A 17,675-nucleotide genomic window follows, 5' to 3' on the forward strand; every position below is an offset into this window, starting at 1 on the left:
CAATCCTCTGAAGTACATACTGCTTACAGTGCTACTTCACAGTTGAAGAAATTGAGGAACAGAGGTATTAACTATTTTGCCCAAGATATATCAAATAAGTGGCAGAGCCAGCATCCAAATGCAGGTCCTCTTGTTCTCAGTTCAGTTCAGTTCGGTCGCTCAGTCGTGTCCGACTCTTTGCGACCCCATGAACAGCAGCACGCCAGGCCTCCCTGTCCATCACCAACTCCCAGAGTTCACTCAGACTCACGTCCATCCAATCAGTGATGCCATCCGGCCATCTTATCCTCTGTCATCCCCTTCTCCTCCTGCCCCCAATCCCTCCCAGCATCAGAGTCTTTTCCAATGAGTCAACTCTTTGCATGAGGTGGCCAAAGTACTGGAGTTTCAGCTTCAGCATCATTCCTGCCAAAGAAATCCCAGGGCTGATCTCCTTCAGAATGGACTGGTTGGATCTCCTTGCAGTCCAAGGGACTCTCAAGAGTCTTCTCCAACACCACAGTTCAAAAGCATCAATTCTTCAGTGCTCAGCTTTCTTCATAGTCCAACTCTCACACCCATACATGACCACTGGAAAAACCATAGCCTTGACTAGACGGACCTTTGTTGGCAAAGTAATGTCTCTGATTTTCAATATGTTCTAGTATCTACCTATTCCTCTGTTGACTCTGCTTTGTGCACACTGACCTTATGACCATCAGACTCCACTCCTAGGTCATGTCTTTAAGACTTTGTTCTAGAAAGCATACACAAAGATGTGCATTGCAGCATTGCTTGTGATTATGTGCACACAATCCAAATGTTTATGAACAAAACAACAGAAGATGTATTACGACTTTCACACTATAGAATTTTGCTGTTTTTGTTCAGTTACCAAGACTGTGACCCCATGAACTGTAGAATGCCAGGCTTCCCTGTCCTGCACTATCTCACAGAGTTTGCTCAAATTCGTGTCAGTTGAGTCAGTGATGCCATCCAACATTTCATCCTCTGTTGCCCCCTTGTCCTCTTGCCCTTAATCTTTCCCAGCATCAGGGTCTTTTCCATGGAGTCTACTCTTCTGATCGGGTGGCCAACATATTGGAGCTTCAGCTTCAGCACCAGTCCTTCCAATGAATATTTCAGGGTTGGTTTTCTTTAGGATTGACTGGTTTGATCTCCTTGCTGTCCAAGGGATTCTCAAGAGTCTTCTCGGCACCATTGAAAGCATCAGTTCTTCGGCGCTCAGCCTTCTTTATAGTTTAACTCTCACATCCTTACATGACTACTAGAAAAACCATACCTTTGATCATATGGACCTTTGTTGGTAAAGTGATTTCTCTGCTTTTTAATACACTGCCTAGTTTTCTCATAGCTATTCTTCTAAGGAGCTAGTGTCTTTTAATTTTGTGGCTTCAGTCCGAGTCTACATGGATTTTGGAACCCATAGAAAATGAAATCTGACACTGTTTCCACATTTTCCCCATCTATTTGTCTTGAAGAGATAGGAAAGGATGCCATGGTATTTGTTTTTTGAATGTTGAGTTTTAAGCCAGATTTTACACTCTCTTCTTTCACTTTCATCAAGAGGCTCTTTAGTTCCTCTTCACTTTCTGCCATTAGGGTGCTGTTATCTGCATATCTGAGGTTATTGATATTTCTTCCTGAAATCCTGATTCCAGCTTGTGCTTCATTCAGTCTGGCATTTTGCATAATATACTCTGCATATGAGTTAAATAGGCAGGATGACAATATACAGCCTTGACGTACTCCTTTCCCGACTTGGAACAAGTCTGTTGTTCTATGTCTGGTTCTAACTGTTGCTTCTTGACCTGCATACAGGTTTCTCAGGAGGCAGCTAAGGTGATCTGGTATTCCCATCTCTTTAAGATCTCTGGGTCATTAGATCTTTTTTTGTACAGTTCTTCCGTGTGTTCTTACCACCTTTTCTTAATTTCTTCTGCTTCTGTTCGGTCATTGCTGTTTTTGTCCTTTACTGTGACTATTTTTCATGAAATATTCCCTTAGTATCTCCAATTTTCTCTAAAAGATCCCTAGCCTTTCCCATTCTATTGTATTCCTCTATTTCTTTGCATTTTTCATGTCAGAAGACTTTATCTCTCCTTGCTATTCTCAGACACTCTGCATTCAGATCCAGCATACGCTAGATCATAGAAAAAGAAAGAGAATTCCCCAAATCATCTACTTCTGCTTACTATGCTAAAGCCTTTGACTGTGTGGATCACAACAAACTGTGGAATATTCTTAATGAGATGGGAATACCAGACAACATTACCTGCCTCCTGAGAAACTGTATGCAGGTCAAGAAGCAACAGTTAGAACCAGACATGGAACAACAGACTGGTTCCAAATTGGGAAAGGAGTACATCAAGGCTGTATACTGTCATCCAATTTACCTTGATTCATGGACCTAACATTCCAGGTTCCTATGCAATATGGTTCTTACAGCATTGGACTTTACTTTTATCACCAGACACATCCGCAACAACACATTAATTTTACACAGCAGTTAAAATTAATGTACTAGAATTACATGAAACAATATACACAAATCTCAGAAACATAATGGTAAGTGAAAATAAGAAGATCGTTTCCAGTAGAGGAATACTTAAAGGCTTCCCAGGTGGCTCAAGTAGTAAAGATTCTGCCTGCCAATGCAGATGTGGAATTCGATCCCTGGATCAGGAAGATCCCCTGGAAGGGGAAATGGTAACCCACTCCAGTATTCTTGCCTGGGAAATCCCACAGCCAGAGAAGCCTGGATTCTTAAATGTAAATTCCTGGAGGGCTTACAGTTCATGGAGTTGCAAAGAGTTGGACACAACTGAGCATGCACACACAGAGAAGTACTTAGGCAAAGCTACAAAGAAGTAAAACTGAATGGCATATGGCCTGGAGATACATGCTTACGGTAAGCACTCTTTCAAGGAACAGAGGATAAAAACAGGAATAATAGTGCTTTCCTCTGTTTGGAATGAAGATGCAGTAGACAAGGAGGAGCCAAGTATACTTTGTCTGCCCTGTTTCTTAAGTTGGCAGGTTGGTTCACAGTTCAGTATTGGTTTGATTATCATTTGTTATAACTTCATAAATGTTATAGTCTTTGGCTTGTGTCAATATAATAGAATATAAATTTTTTAAAAATTAATAGAAACATGAATTTAAAAAAAATAGTAGAGGAAAAAATAGTCAATAAGACCAAAAACTCGTTCTTGGAAGGATTCTCCTCCCCTCAAAAAATTAAACTAGACCCTGGCAACCTCGATCCAAACTAATAACAACTACAACAATAATAATAATAATACTGCAACAATGACCACACTGGAAAAAGGAAATATACCTATAGATAAAAGGAAATATATTAAAGGTATACAATACATAGGTGTTATTTCAACAAATCTGAATTTATACAAAACTGGTTTTATAAATATTAATAAATTTTAAGTGCCCAAAATTTATTGAGGAAATAGATTAAAAAAAAAAAAACCTGGAATAAGCTTCTGCTGCTGCTAAGTCGCTTCAGTCATGTCCGACTCTGTGTGACCCCATAGATGGCAGCCCACCAGGCTCCCCCGTCCCTGGGATTCTCCAGGCAAGAACACTGGAGTGGGTTGCCATTTCCTTCTCCAGTGCATGAAAGTCAAAAGTGAAAGTGAAGTCACTCAGTCGTATCTGACTCAGCAACCCCATGGACTGCAGCCCACCAGGCTCCTCTGTCCATGGGATTTTCCAGGCAAGAGTACTGGAGTGGGTTGCCATTGCCTTCTCCGCTGGAATAAGCTAATATTCATCAAATGTTTACAAGTAACCGGGCAACAAATCCTGGCCCATTTGGACTGCCTGTTGGGTCCATTTCCCAGTATGGCAGGCATTACGACTCACCTGATCCTTTCTACCACCCTCTGAGGTGGGAGCTGCTGTCTCCTTTACAGATTTTACAGGTGCGGATACTGTGGGGAGGAGAAGTAAGGTAGCTTCCCTCATTTAATCAGCTTCTAAGTGACTGGTGCAGACTTGAGCCCAGCGAGTTTGGCTCCAGGTGGGAACTGGAACCTAGCTGGTTTGGCTCCAGAGCCTGATGTTGTGATGGCCTTGCTGGGCTGGTGATGACCTCTAAAGTCTCTCCAAACTCCCCAGGACATCCCAGACCCAGACATTACACGGTGTCCTGGCAGCGGTGACACCTGTGTGGATAAACTGCCAGAGTAGAGACAACCCCGCCCCCCCCCCAGCCCTCAGGTGATGAGGATGCCAAGGAGGAACGAGGATGGGGGCATCCTGATGTATTTTTTGTAGCAGATGGGGAGGCTGGGGGTTGGCCTGCTGGTCGTCAAAATTCACAGAGCTCGAGAGCTTACCATCTACCCTCTTCGCTTCGTCTCCATCCCACTGTCTCCACTGGCCCTCAACAGCCCTGCATTGGGCACTTCTTTGACCCTCATTGGACAGGTGATCAGTGCTCTGTCCCAGTGACACTGAGCTACAAAGAAAAGTGACTTCTGCTCCCAGAAGGGCTGGGCTGGGCTTCAAAAATCTGGACCCCCAGCCACATTTTCAGTAAAGATAAATAGACAGTGTCTTCCTTCCGCATTAAAAAACCAAGCAGAATTTCCTCCAGACAGAAAATGACAGATTATATCAAACCGTCCAGGAATGATGTTCCTCTTGTACCCACACCTGTTTAGGAGCAGATGCAAAATGTGACATGGAGACTGGGTAACGGTACTTTGCCTTTGTATCTACCTGCTTCTGTTGTCTTGTTATTCATCCCAGCAATGAATTCCGTTTATTATACTGATACCAATTCCTATGTGTGGGTTTTACCCCCACAACACAAAGCAATTCTTCTATACCAGCTGGGTGTCCTACAATTCAGTTCAGTTCTGATACTCTTTACCTGGAGAAGGCATCCGGTCCCACAGGGAGAGGGCTCAGTCCTACAAGTCTGCCCTCCCCCTGCTCAGACACACATTTCAGATGCCAATCAAGTCCAAGCTGTCAGCTGTGCTTCTGAACCATTGGCTATAGATCAGAGGTCCCGAAGGCTCCCCACCCTGGATTCAACTAATTTGCTAGAGTGGCTTAGAAAATGCAGAGAAATAGTTACTTACTAGATTATTAGTTTGGTATAAAAGGATATAAGTCAGAAACAGTCAGATGGCCCAGGGTGAGGTGTTGAGAAAGCACAGAGGGTCCAATGCCTTTTTTGAGCCTTCAATACTCCTAGAATCTCCACACAATCACCACACTGGAAGCTCCCGAAACCCAGTCCTTAGGGTTTTTATGGAGGCTTCATTACATAGGCATGATTAAAATCACTGGTTATTGGAGACTGATTCAACCCCCAGGCTCCTTCCCCTCCCTAGTGGGTGGAGCTGAAAGTCCCAACCTTCTAATCACAGGGATGGTTCCCCACCTCCATCTTTAGGGGCTTTCCGAAAGTCACTTCATTAAGATAAACAGATGCGTGTTGAAAGGTTTTGTTACGAATATCAAGAGATCTCTATAGCTCTTATCACTTAAGAAATTCCAAAGGTTTTAGGACCTCTGTGCCCAAAACAGAGATGGAGACCAAATACATATTTCTTAACATAATTCACAATGTCAGCAAATATATATTTCCTATTATAAGTCACAGTGGGTTGTGCAGAGTTTTTAGAAAGATTTAAAAAGGGCTGATGCCACTGACACAGCAGACTGTTATAAAGGATCAAAATTAACTTAAATGTTGCATGGTCTAGAGCATAGCAGGTGCTTAGAAAGAACATTATTTCATCCCCTTAAAATGCTTTATGGAAGTAGATTAAGTGAGATGATGGATTCTCAGGGCCCTGAGCCCTTCTGGGAATCATCTACAAAAGATCTGGGGATTGGGGAAGACAGAGAGGGCTGCGAGGAGTCAAGACACCTTTCCCAGATGGAGAAGTGCTGTGTAGCTGAGGTCATCACCTTCTTGATTGAAACGGCCCTCTGCACTCACTGTGGGCCAAGCACCTGAAGAATCAACAAGATGGAGGAGAAGACAATGCCAACATTACTGGGAAGAAGGAAGGAGGGAGCAGAGGCTCGGCAGGAAGGCTCAGCTCTGGGGGCACCCTCTGACCTGTGCCCCTCTGCTGGGCTTGCAGGACCTTACTTAAGTACCTGCGCTGAGCCGGGAACTTTCTCCTTGTTTGGGAAATTGCTTTTATCTTTTCACCCACGAGGAAGCTGAGGCCCACAGGCTGAAGTCCAGCTGCCCAGTTTTCTGGTGCGAGGCTCCTGCTCCCTCAGGTGGGCCTGTGCCGGTGGCCGTTGCCTCCTTCCCCGTGCTGCGCAATTTGCAGGGCTGAGAAACAAGGCCAGACCAAAAACCACCAGATAGTTCCGTAGAGTGTGAGGTCTGCAACAGCCCCACTAAGAATTTTTTAGGCCCCTGTCATCAATAACTGAGCAATTCTAGAGCTGCCCTGGCCTGGGGGGAGCGGTTAGGGGCTGGTACTCAAACCCTGGCAGCCTTCTCACGTCTGAGAAGGGTGTGGCTGGGGGTGCTCAGCATCACCCCCTGTCATCTGTCTGGGGAACTCCAACAGGTCATGCAGATCAAGCAGTGTGCAGCCTGGGCCTGAGGAAGGGAATTTCAAGTTTGCTGTCCGGCTTTGGCCTGCCAGGGGTCTGGCTTTCCTGCTCTCTCTGAAGTCCCTCAGGGACTCACGGAGGATGCTGTTGGTGCTGCCAGAGCTGAGGAGAGCACAGAGATAAGGCCGTGATGCCCAGGCCCTGCCCCAGAGCACAGCAAGCCTGGACTGTCCACCCTGAAACCCTGCAAGCCCATGGCTGCTTTGCAAAGAAGCAGCTGCGTGCCGCGGGAGTTGCTCAGGAAAGGATGTTTTAAACAGTTTTACCCATTTGCTCATGGATTTAGTAAACATTTGCCAACCACTAGTTCTCTGTTACACAGGTGCTGGGTAGCAAACAAGGTCACTGGGCCCTGAAGGGTGAATGGTGATCTGCAGAGGAGTCTATGTTATTGCATTTCCCATCAGGGAAAGCAAAGACTTGTATACAAAGCATTTAGAGTTGCTTGAAGATGTTGCCATACCTACCAGATTCTGGAGGTGCAGTTTTCCTTCAGGCTAAATTTCAGAATCTTCAGGAGGAAAAGAAATCTCTGGAGAGGAAGGTCAAAGGCATCACATTGCTTAAACAGTTACTTTGGGGCGCCACCTAATGGCAAAAGGGCCAAACTGCTCATCTCAAGGTCCAGGGGAGTTAGGGGTAGGGAGGGGCAGAAATGGGGAGAGGAAGGGGAGGCGGAGGGGTGGGAGGGATGGCGGCTTCTGGGATTTGGGATTTGGGACCTGGGAAGAGTACAAGCTCTGAATGTCACTACAGTCCCAGGCCGTTTTACTGGGCATGCTCTGACTTTCCTGGTGGAAATGCAAAGGGGCATAGCTCAATGGAGATAAGCAGCAATATCGAGCAAAATCGCGTGTGCTTTTTATAATTTCATTTACTTTAATTTTTGCTGTGCTGGGTCTGCGTTGCTGCACGGGCTTTTCTCTAGTCGTGGCAAGCAGGGGCTACTCTCTAGCTGCAGTGTGTGAGCTTCTTGCTGTGGTGGCTTCTCTTTTGCTGAGCAGGCTCTCAGCAGGCAGGCTTCAGTAGTGGCAGCTCCCAGGCTCCAGAGTACAGGCTCAATAGTGTGGCGCATGGGCTCACTTGCTCTGCAGCATGTGGAATCTTTCAGAGTCAGAGATCGAACCTGTGTTTCCTGCACTGGCAGGTGGATTCTTTACCACTGAGCCACCAGGGAAGCCCCAGAATCACGTGCTTTTGTCCTTCGCCCTGGTATTCTAGGGAGCCAAGCCAAAAATTCTCTGGCAAAATGATAATAATATATAGAGATACTATGGAGAAGGAAATGGCAAGCCACTCCAGTATTCTTGCCTGGAGAATCCCATGGATAGAGGAGCCTGGCGGGCTCCAGTCCATGGAGTCACAAGAATTGGACACGACTTAGTGACTAAACCCAGATAATCACGATCGTGTGATCACTGACCTAGAGCCAGACATCCTGGAATGTGAAGTCAAGTGGGCCTTAGAAAGCATCACTACGAACAAAGCTAGTGGAGGTGATAGAATTCCAGTTGAGCTATTCCAAATCCTGAAAGATGATGCTGTGAAAGTGTTGCACTTAATATGCCAGCAAATTTGGAAAACTCAGCAGTGGCCACAGGACTGGAAAAGTCAGTTTTCATTCCAATCCCAAAGAAAGGCAATGCCAAAGAATGCTCAAACTACCGCACAATTGCACTCATCTCACACGCTAGTAAAGTAATGCTCAAAATTCTCCAAGCCAAGCTTCAGCAATATGTGAACTTCCTGATGTTCAAGCTGGTTTTAGAAAAGGAAGAGGAACCAGAGATCAAATTGCCAACATCCACTGGATCATGGAAAAAGCAAGAGGGTTCCAGAAAAACATCTATTTCTGCTTTATTGACTATGCCAAAGCCTTTGACTGTGTGGATCACAATCAACTGTGGAAAATTCTTCAAGAGATAGGAATACCAGACCACCTGATCTGCCTCTTGAGAAATTTGTATGCAGGTCAGGAAGCAACAGTTAGAACTGGACATGGAACAACAGACTGGTTCCAAATAGGAAAAGGAGTACGTCAAGGCTGTATATTGTCACCCTGTTTATTTAACTTATATGCAGAGTACATCATGAGAAACGCTGAACTAGAAGAAACACAAGCTGGAATCAAGGTTGCCGGGAGAAATATCAATAACCTCAGATATGCAGATGACACCACCCTCATGGCAGAAAGTGAAGAGGAACTAAAAAGCCTCTTGATGAAAGTGAAAGTGGAGAGTGGAAAAAGTTGGCTTAAAGCTCAACATTCAGAAAACGAAGATCATGACATCCAGTCCCATCACTTCATGGGAAATAGATGGGGAAACAGTGGAAACAGTGTCAGACTATTTTGGGGGGCTCCAAAATCACTACAGATGGTGACTGCAGCCATGAAATTAAAAGACACTTACTCCTTGGAAGGAAAGTTATGACCAACCTAGATAGCATATTCAAAAGCAGAGACATTACTTTGCCAACAAAGGTTCGTCTAGTCAAGGCTATGGTTTTTCCTGTGGTCATATATGGATGTGAGAGTTGGACTGTGAAGAAGGCTGAGTGCCGAAGAATTGATGCTTTTGAACTGTGGTGTTGGAGAAGACTCTTGAGAGTCCCTTGGACTGCAAGGAGATCCAACCAGTCCATTCTGAAGGAGATCAGCCCTGGGATTTCTTTGGAAGGAATGATGCTAAAGCTGAAACTCCAGTACTGTGGCCACCTCACGCGAAGAGTTGACTCATTGGAAAAGACTCTGATGCTGGGAGGGATTGGGGGCAGGAGGAGAAGGGGATGACAGAGGATGAGATGGCTGGATGGCATCACTGACTGGATGGACGTGAGTCTGAGTGAACTCCGGGAGTTGGTGATGGACAGGGAGGCCTGGCGTGCTGCGGTTCATGGGGTCACAAAGAGTCGGACACGACTGAGCGACTGATCTGATCTGATAGTGACTAAATCACCATCATAGACATACTAGGCACTGCATGATTTTTTCTCATAGCAAAGGACTCAGAATGACTCACATTCCCATCACAGGAGCCTGATAACATACATCCACACAAAGAATTCCAACCAGTTGTCCAGGCTCTGCAGTGGTGACAAATGACACTCAGACCCCAGGCGGGAGTGGGGCTGGTCCCTGGGGTAGTGGGGAAGGAGAGCAAGGCTAGCCCAGAGCCCTGGCTGAACAATGAGCCTTCTCCGCACACCTCATTCCTCATAGCCAGCTCTGAGTGCCAGTTTAGTGTGCCCACCATTGTGTCTCCTGCATCTGTGGCCAGTGTGCTCCCGCTGAGCACCCGTGATGCATCCTGATTCTGTGTGCCTGACTTGCCATGCTCATACAGTGCACCTGGCATTTGGCACTGGGCCCTGTGTGTCTGACTTTGTATTCACAGTGCTGCATGCTGGTTGTTGTTTGCCCAGCTCCATATGCCTGGCAGTGTGTGTGTGGTTCTGTGTGCCGAGTTGTGTGTTCAGAGCTATGCATCTGACACATGTCATATGTCCAGGGTGTGTATCTGGCATGTGTGCTCAGCATTTTGCTGTTGGTGTGTGTGCATGCCAGGGATTATGTATTCAGTGTTGTGTGCCATGGGCTGTGTGCCTGGTGTTGTGTTCTCAGAGTCTCTGACTGGTGTTGTGTGTCTAGTTTTGTGTGCCCAGCCTTATATATAGCATGGTATTGCCTGACGTTGCATGTCTGGCATTGTGTTCCCAGAGTCTGGACCTGGCATTTTGAGCTGAGAGTGTGTGCCCAGCATCGGGTGTCCAGCTCTGTGTTCCCAGAATTTGGGTCCTGCTGTGTGTACCCGGCATGTGCTGCCATCTTGTGAGCTCAGTACTGTGGCCCCAGAGATCGGGCCTGGTCTGGGTGCCTCCCAGGGGCTGTCTGATGTGTGTGTCTATCCCCTGGGGTCTTGTGCGTAGTGCCAGACAGTGTGCTAACCGTTGTGTGCATGGTATATGTACCTATTTGATTTTCTGGCATACTCTGAGCACGTGCCAGGCTTGTGTGCCCCAAGTGTGTGCCTGACACGTGTGTCAATGTTTTGTGCCCCTGGCAGCATTGTGTTTCGGCATGTCTGGTATGTGTTATTAGCGTATGCTCTTGCCATGTATACCTGGCATTGCGCATTTGCTTCGTGTCCCTGGGGTGTGTATCAGCTTCTGTTCCTGCTGTGGGTGCCAGGCATGACCCTGGTGTGTGTGCAGGTGTGTGTTCCTGGCGTGTGTGCCCAGCTTGCCAGGCTGCCACTGCAGGCCTTAATTGCTTGCCAAGAGCTGTGTGCCAGTGTTGTGTTGCTGGTGCTGCCTATTTGGCAATGTGTTCTTGGCACGTGTGTCCACTCTCCCGTGCCTGGAGTGTGGGCCTGTAAGTGTGTGGCCAATATTTCCTGCCCAGTGTATGTGCCCAGTGCTGTGTCCTGGTGATGCACACCCTGTGATGTACACCTTGTGTTTCCCAGTGTGTGTTCATAGCCTGGGCACTGGCACATGTGCCCGGTGTTGTGTGCCCAGCCTGGTACATGTACATGGCATTGTGTGCATGGCACCCAGCAACTTTGACTTACACCTGCTGGGGGCACCAGTGTGGGGGTGCCCTCCCTCTGCAGAGTGGGATTCAGGGCCCATCCTGGTCTTGGTCCCTTAAGGGTCCCTGCATTCCCTCCATCTCTATGAGCTCATGTCCCTGTTAGCACACTTGTGCTGGAAGACTCCCGAGTTTAGCCTCTCTGAGGAATCAACCCCCACCTCAAAGACACCCCATTCACGTGGGGAGTCCCAGCAGGGTAAGGCACCCCAAGCAGGCCTCATCTCCTGGGCCTGGGGAGGCTGCAGACAGAGCCGAGATCCTGGAGAGGCCACAGGCCCTATTGGGCACTGCCATCCAAGCCTGAATGTGGAGGAGACTTGTTCCCCCAAATTGACGTTGTCCCCAAAGCAGCATGACTCCCAGCTCACATCTCACAGATCTCCACTAAAACTGCCCCTTCGTCTGCTTCCCTTTCCCTGTGGGGCCCAGACAGAGCTCCCGGAGCCTCCTTGGGGGTGGATCCCTGCTCTCCTCCCAGCCTCCTCCCTGACCCCATCTTTCCACACAGACGTGGGCCTGGACGGGCCTCCAGTTCCCAAGGGTCCTGCCAAAAACCTGAGTGCAGGGTGTCCACCCTGTGTAGGTTCACCAACTCCCTGGCGGTCTAGTCCCACAGGCCCAGCCACCCGGGAACAGCCACAAATCCAACACCAAGGCTAACGACAGACTGTGCCAGCACGCCGGGTGCCGGGCCTTGAAATTTTGAGGTGATTGTAACTTCCTGTGTAGTCAATATGTCTGAATGCTTCAACTCAATCATACTTTTTTCTTTTTAATTTTTCCCAACTATTTTGTTGTTCAGTCACTCAGTCATGTCTGACTCTGCAACCCCATGGACTGCAGCACGCCAGCCTTCCCAGTCCATCACCAGCTCCTGGAACCTGCTCAAACTCATGTCCATCAAGTCAGTGATGCCATCCAACCATCTCATTCTCTGCCGTTCCCTTCTCCTCCTGCCTTCAATCTTTCCTAGTGCCAGGGTCTTTTCTAATGAGTTGGCTCTTCACATCAGGTGGCCAAAGTTTGGCAAAAATGAGCTGTTGCTACACTGAGAATCATGAGAGGGGCGGTGTAGAAAGGTTGTCTGAAAATCAGGGACATTTATTAAGCACCAACTATGACAGGGATCATGATTGAGATGAGGGATTAGAAGCACTATCTGCCTACTAGCAGCCTGTTTCCCATCCATGAAACTTTTATTTTAAAATGTGAATTTGTAACAAAAATATTAATAAAAAAGCAAGCGGCTTCCCCTCCTGCCTTGTGGCTTTCCCTCCTGCCTTGACTGAACCCGGTTCCCAGGTCTCCTGGCTGAGCATGGCATCTCCTGATTCAGCCACCAGGTGGCAGAGCTCCCTCTGTCCAAGAAGGCAGACCCTTTGTTACCTCTTCCACAGCTGCTGCTGCTGCTAAGTTGCTTCAGTCGTGTCCGACTCTGTGTGACCCCATGGATGGCCGCCCGCCTGCTGGATAGGGCCTATTGCCTGTTGCCAGAGCCTGTCTCATCTCGGATCCCTTCTGAATAGAGATGGAGGTGTAGACACCAAAGTTACTCATTGACCTAGATCTCCAGACAAGTGGAAGGCAGGAACATCATTAAAAACAGGGAGATTATCATACTCAGTGAGAGATAAGCCAGACAGAGAAAAACAGATGTATGATTTTGCTTACATGTGGAATCTAAAAAAGTGATACAGATAAACTTATCCATAAAACAGAAACAGACCCCACAGACATAGAAAACAAACCTATGGTTACCAATAGGGAAAGGGGAAGGATAGATTAGGAGTTTGGGATTACCAGACACAAACTACTATGTATAAAAACATATATTTTGTACCATGTATAAAGCTAGATAAACAAGAAGTACTTACTGTATAGGGAACTATACTCAGTATTTTGTACTAACCTATAAGGAAAAAGAATCTGAATATATATATTCCTTTGCTGTCCACCAAAAACTAACACAACATTGTAAATCAACCATACTTCAAAAAATGAAAAGAACAGTAGGGAGAGTTTTAAAATGTACAGAAAAGCGCAAACCTAACTATACACCAAGCATTTACACAACTTGTGTGTGTGCATGTGTGTGTGTGTACTTTGACATGATTTCAGAGAAAGACAGCTGACTTGGGCTATAGATGCTGTAATTTTAACTTGCTGTTTTAAATTAAATCAGGACTTGCCTTTGTTTCCCTGCTGGCCATCGGAGGTGTCCAGAGCTCCATCTCTGTTTGTCTCCTTAGGACAAAGGTCTGGGTGGGAAGGGGCTGAGGAGCTGCATTCTCTGGGACCCTCTGACTGAAAGGAAGCCAACCAGAGACATCCCCTCCTGAAACTCCAGGACAGTTCAGATGTGAAGCAGACCTGATGGAGGTGCTGCTGTCTGGAACTCAGTTCTCCGGATCCTGCAGCATCCAGACCACAGTCCTCCCTGCTGGCTGGCTGTGCTATGGTCCTGCCCTGGCTCACAGGTGCTCTGCAGTTCCTGAGATGCTGATATTATTGTTCTTGTTCTTATATATCTATATAGCTTATATATCTATTTTCTTCTCCTTTCTAAGGAATTTCTTCTCCTTTTCATGGGATGCAAAGATGTGTGTTAGGATCATCACTGACCAACACCCACCCTGTCAGGCCCAGGACAGTGCCTTCTGTTCTGGGAAACCCTCTACACTCCCAGAGGGACCCCCAGCCACGCTCATGACCCAGAACCCAGGGAGCACATGCCCCTCAGCCCTGTGCCACCCTTGGCTCTGGGGAGTCCAGGAAAGTGCCTCTCCTAGAGGGCGAGGGTGGGGACTTGCCTGTCTGTTCTGAAATGTGTCAGAAACTAAATCTCACATTGCATTTTGCAGCTAATTATGTCCATGCCCTATCTTATCTGGTTCATCTTAAATGACCAAAGTCCTCCAGAGTCCCTGCTGCCTTGAGGGAGCTCACTCTATGGTCCATCCCCCCTTGCTGCATCTTCTGGAAAGGACATTTTGGAAAACAGCCCTTTGAATTTTTAAATTTACATTTAAAAGTAGTTATTTGATATTTGGATATAGTCAGGCTCTGAAATTGTGTGTTTTAACACAGAATGAGTGGAAAGTGGTTGAATAGAGGGCATTCAACTAAGAGATGAAGAGAGTGACAGCCAGTTCATGACAAGGTCACTGCCACCAGCCTTCCAGTCCCCATGATTATCTGCCCTGAGACTCAGCTTGTGTGAGGACGGGGACCTTCAGGCTGGGGTCTTTGTCTGAGGCTATCGTGGAGGGCAGGATTGGGCCTTGGAGAATGCCTGTGAGTCTGAGAGTCTCAGACTGTTTGCTCTTTGACACTCTTTTTATGTCCCAGTCTGGGCCATTTCTTAATCTTTATTTCATTCCAAACAGTTGTCCACATTCTCAGAAAGGATAGTGAGCTGAGTAACAGCCGCAGTTTTTGTGATCCCACTAGTGCCAGGCTCTGACTCTGGTATCCAATCAGGCATTTTAGGACATGTCTGATGTGGTTTCCGTTTGATTTTGGGGGGAGACACACATGAAGCCTACCATGATTCTCCAGTCTGTTTATTGGGCAGCAGGGAATTCATGGGTCATGGGCACAAAGGATCTTGCTTCTCTTGGGGAGTTCATAGAAGAAATGGGAGCCATTTGAATCTTGAATGGGCTTGGGGACTCACAGGTGGGACCTCACTCACAGAAGGAAGGTTTTCTTTTCAGGCTACAGTAGACACATGTGTTGAGGATGGAGGTGGGGGCAGCCCTGGATTTTATGGGTGGTGTAGGATTCCTAGTGCTGATGGGAATGACACAGGTAGGATTAGAAAAAGTGGACACGAACCAGATCCTGAAGGTCTCGATCGAAACTGAGATCACAGAAGAGTTTAACTCTTTAAGTAGCTTGCTTGATTTTTTGTCCTACACACAGCAATCCAAGTGGGGAAAGACTGTAGAGCCATCACCGTGCACCAGTCCTCGAGGGAGGTGAGGCAGGTGTGAAGCAGGGGTGGAGAGCACATGGGATGTGAGGGTTCCATGAAACCTGGTTCCTGGTCGGTCAGGGAGTGGAAGAGGGGTCGGGGCTCCTGGGCTTCCACGCAGGATCGAGTAGCTACTCAGAGCTTGAGAGTGTGGCTGGCTCCTCTGTCCCATGGTTCATCTTGGATTCATGTATTTAGTCACATCTGTCACCTGTGTGTGAGGAGCAAGAGGACCTTTTCCCAATTATATGAAAATAATATTAATAATAAGTTTTTTTAAACAGCTGTCCTTAATGGCTACCTTTAGGACATGGTATATCAGCCTAAGATTTATAGTATCATTAACTTGGAAATATTGCCTTATGGACAAAGTGCAATGTGAAGCCACTTGTATATTGCATTGCTTGACGTTGCTGAATGTAATCAGGAAACATTTACTTAGCATTTTGACCTAGCTGTCTGGCTTAGGAAGGGTCAAGGGGAAAGACATGCCAGTGGGTATCAAGTATGGAGACATAAGTGAAGACTTGGGTGGGCCTCGCTTTGGCAAATTGCTTCCAAGCTTTTCTGTGCAGGTTGAGATTGAGTAGGGAATAAACATGGTCCAGAGGAAAGCCTGCTTCCCTGAGTGCTGTGAGCGGAGTGGCCCGCTGGGAGCGGAAAGGCCCTGGGGACTCTTCAGGGTTGGGTGCCCCAAGTTTTCGCTGTAGTCTGTTCCCTGGAGTCCCTACCAAGCCTATTCCTGATTAGAGAATGCTGCATGCCCAGGGACATGCTGACACTGGCTCATAATTAGGAAGGAAATGCTGACAGAATTCTAACTATAGACAGGCAGGGGACCTTGGCCAGCTATGCCTTTTAGCGATCAACAGAATAGCCCTGGGAAAGTCATTAGGAAATTACAGGCTGAAGATTAGCTGAGAAAAGGCAGAAAATTGAATGAAGTCAGTGTGAGTGCACAAAGAGGCATTTTTCTAGCTGTCTGCTCAGAAAGGTCATTGAAGGATGGCACACCAGTGTGGCAGAGACGAAATTGGGCCCTGAGAGCAGCCCCTGCAAACAGCCCCTGAGAAGGACGCCAACTTGCCAAACATGTAGCCTTCCTGGATACCTTTCCTTTTCCACTGCATCTTTGTGGTCAGCTGAGAATCTAGGTGCATATATCCAGCTAATTTACAATGGGCAGAAGAAAACATGCAACAGCTCACTTAGAGGGTTGCATACATGGGTGTGCAAATCAGTCATAAACACTGCCTTGGGCCTCCATCCCTGTGCCCAGGAAGGACAGGCAAAACACTGTCAGGTCCATGCTGCTTAGCTGAATCCCCAGGGGGAGCCTTTACTCTGTCTAGGGAACTCTACATATCTGCCAACAGAAAAGTTGCCTGCCAGTACAGTGGCTACAAATGAGATTTCAGGTGAGCACAGGATGATAGAAAATCTGGGCAGAGGGCATGATTTGTGTTTCCCAGGCCTTCTGCCAGGCGCCTCCTAAACATCTCTGCCCAAAAGCAGAGGCTGCCTCGGTAAAGGCTGGAGTGATCCTAATTCCAGCTTTATTGCTAAATGCTCTGTGCTCTTTCCTCTATATTCAGGGCTTCTTTCTTTTAACCAGAAGCATTTCTGTCTTAAGATGTGCCCAAGCCACAAACATATGGAGAGATATACCATGCTCTTGGATTGGAAGAATCAATTCTGTGAAAATAACTATACTACCCAAAGTAATCTACAGATGCAACACAATCCCTATCAAACTACCAAGGGTATTTTTCACAGAACTAGAACAAAAAAGTTCACAATTTGTATGGAGACACAAAAGACCCCAAATAGCCAAAGCAATCTTGAGAAAGAAAAAGGGAGTTGGAAGAATCAACCTTCCTGACTTCAGACTATACTACAAAGCTACAGTCCTCAAGATAGTATGATACTGGCAAAAAAATAGAAATATAAACCAATGGAATGAGATAGAAAGCCTAAAGATAAATCCACACACCTATGGGCACCTTATCTTTGACAAAGGAGGCAAGAATATACAATGGAGAAAAGACATCCTCTTCAATAAATGATGTTGGGAAAACTGGACAGTTACATGTAAAAGAATGGAACTAGAACACTTCCTAATACCATACATGAAAATAAACTCAAAATGGATTAAAGATTTAACTGTAAGGCCAGAAACTATAAAACTCTTGGAGGAAAACATAGGCATAACACTCTGACATACATCACAGCAAGATCCTCTTTGACCCACCTCCTAGAGTAATGGAAATAAAAACAGAAATAAATAAATGGAATTTAGTTAAACTGAAAATCTTTTGCACAGCAAAGGAAACAACAAACAAGATTAAAAGACAACCCTGAAAATGAAAGAAATGAATAGCAAATGAAACAACAAAGGATTAATTTCCAAAATATATAATCAGCTCATGAAGCTCAGTGCCAGAAAAACAACACAATCAAAAAGTGGACAGAAGAACTAAACAGACA

This window comes from Bos grunniens, chromosome 21 (assembly GCF_055505025.1).
Source record: "Bos grunniens cultivar Pamir isolate PY7600 chromosome 21, Bosgru_T2T1.0, whole genome shotgun sequence".
Classification (NCBI taxonomy): domain Eukaryota; kingdom Metazoa; phylum Chordata; class Mammalia; order Artiodactyla; family Bovidae; genus Bos; species Bos grunniens.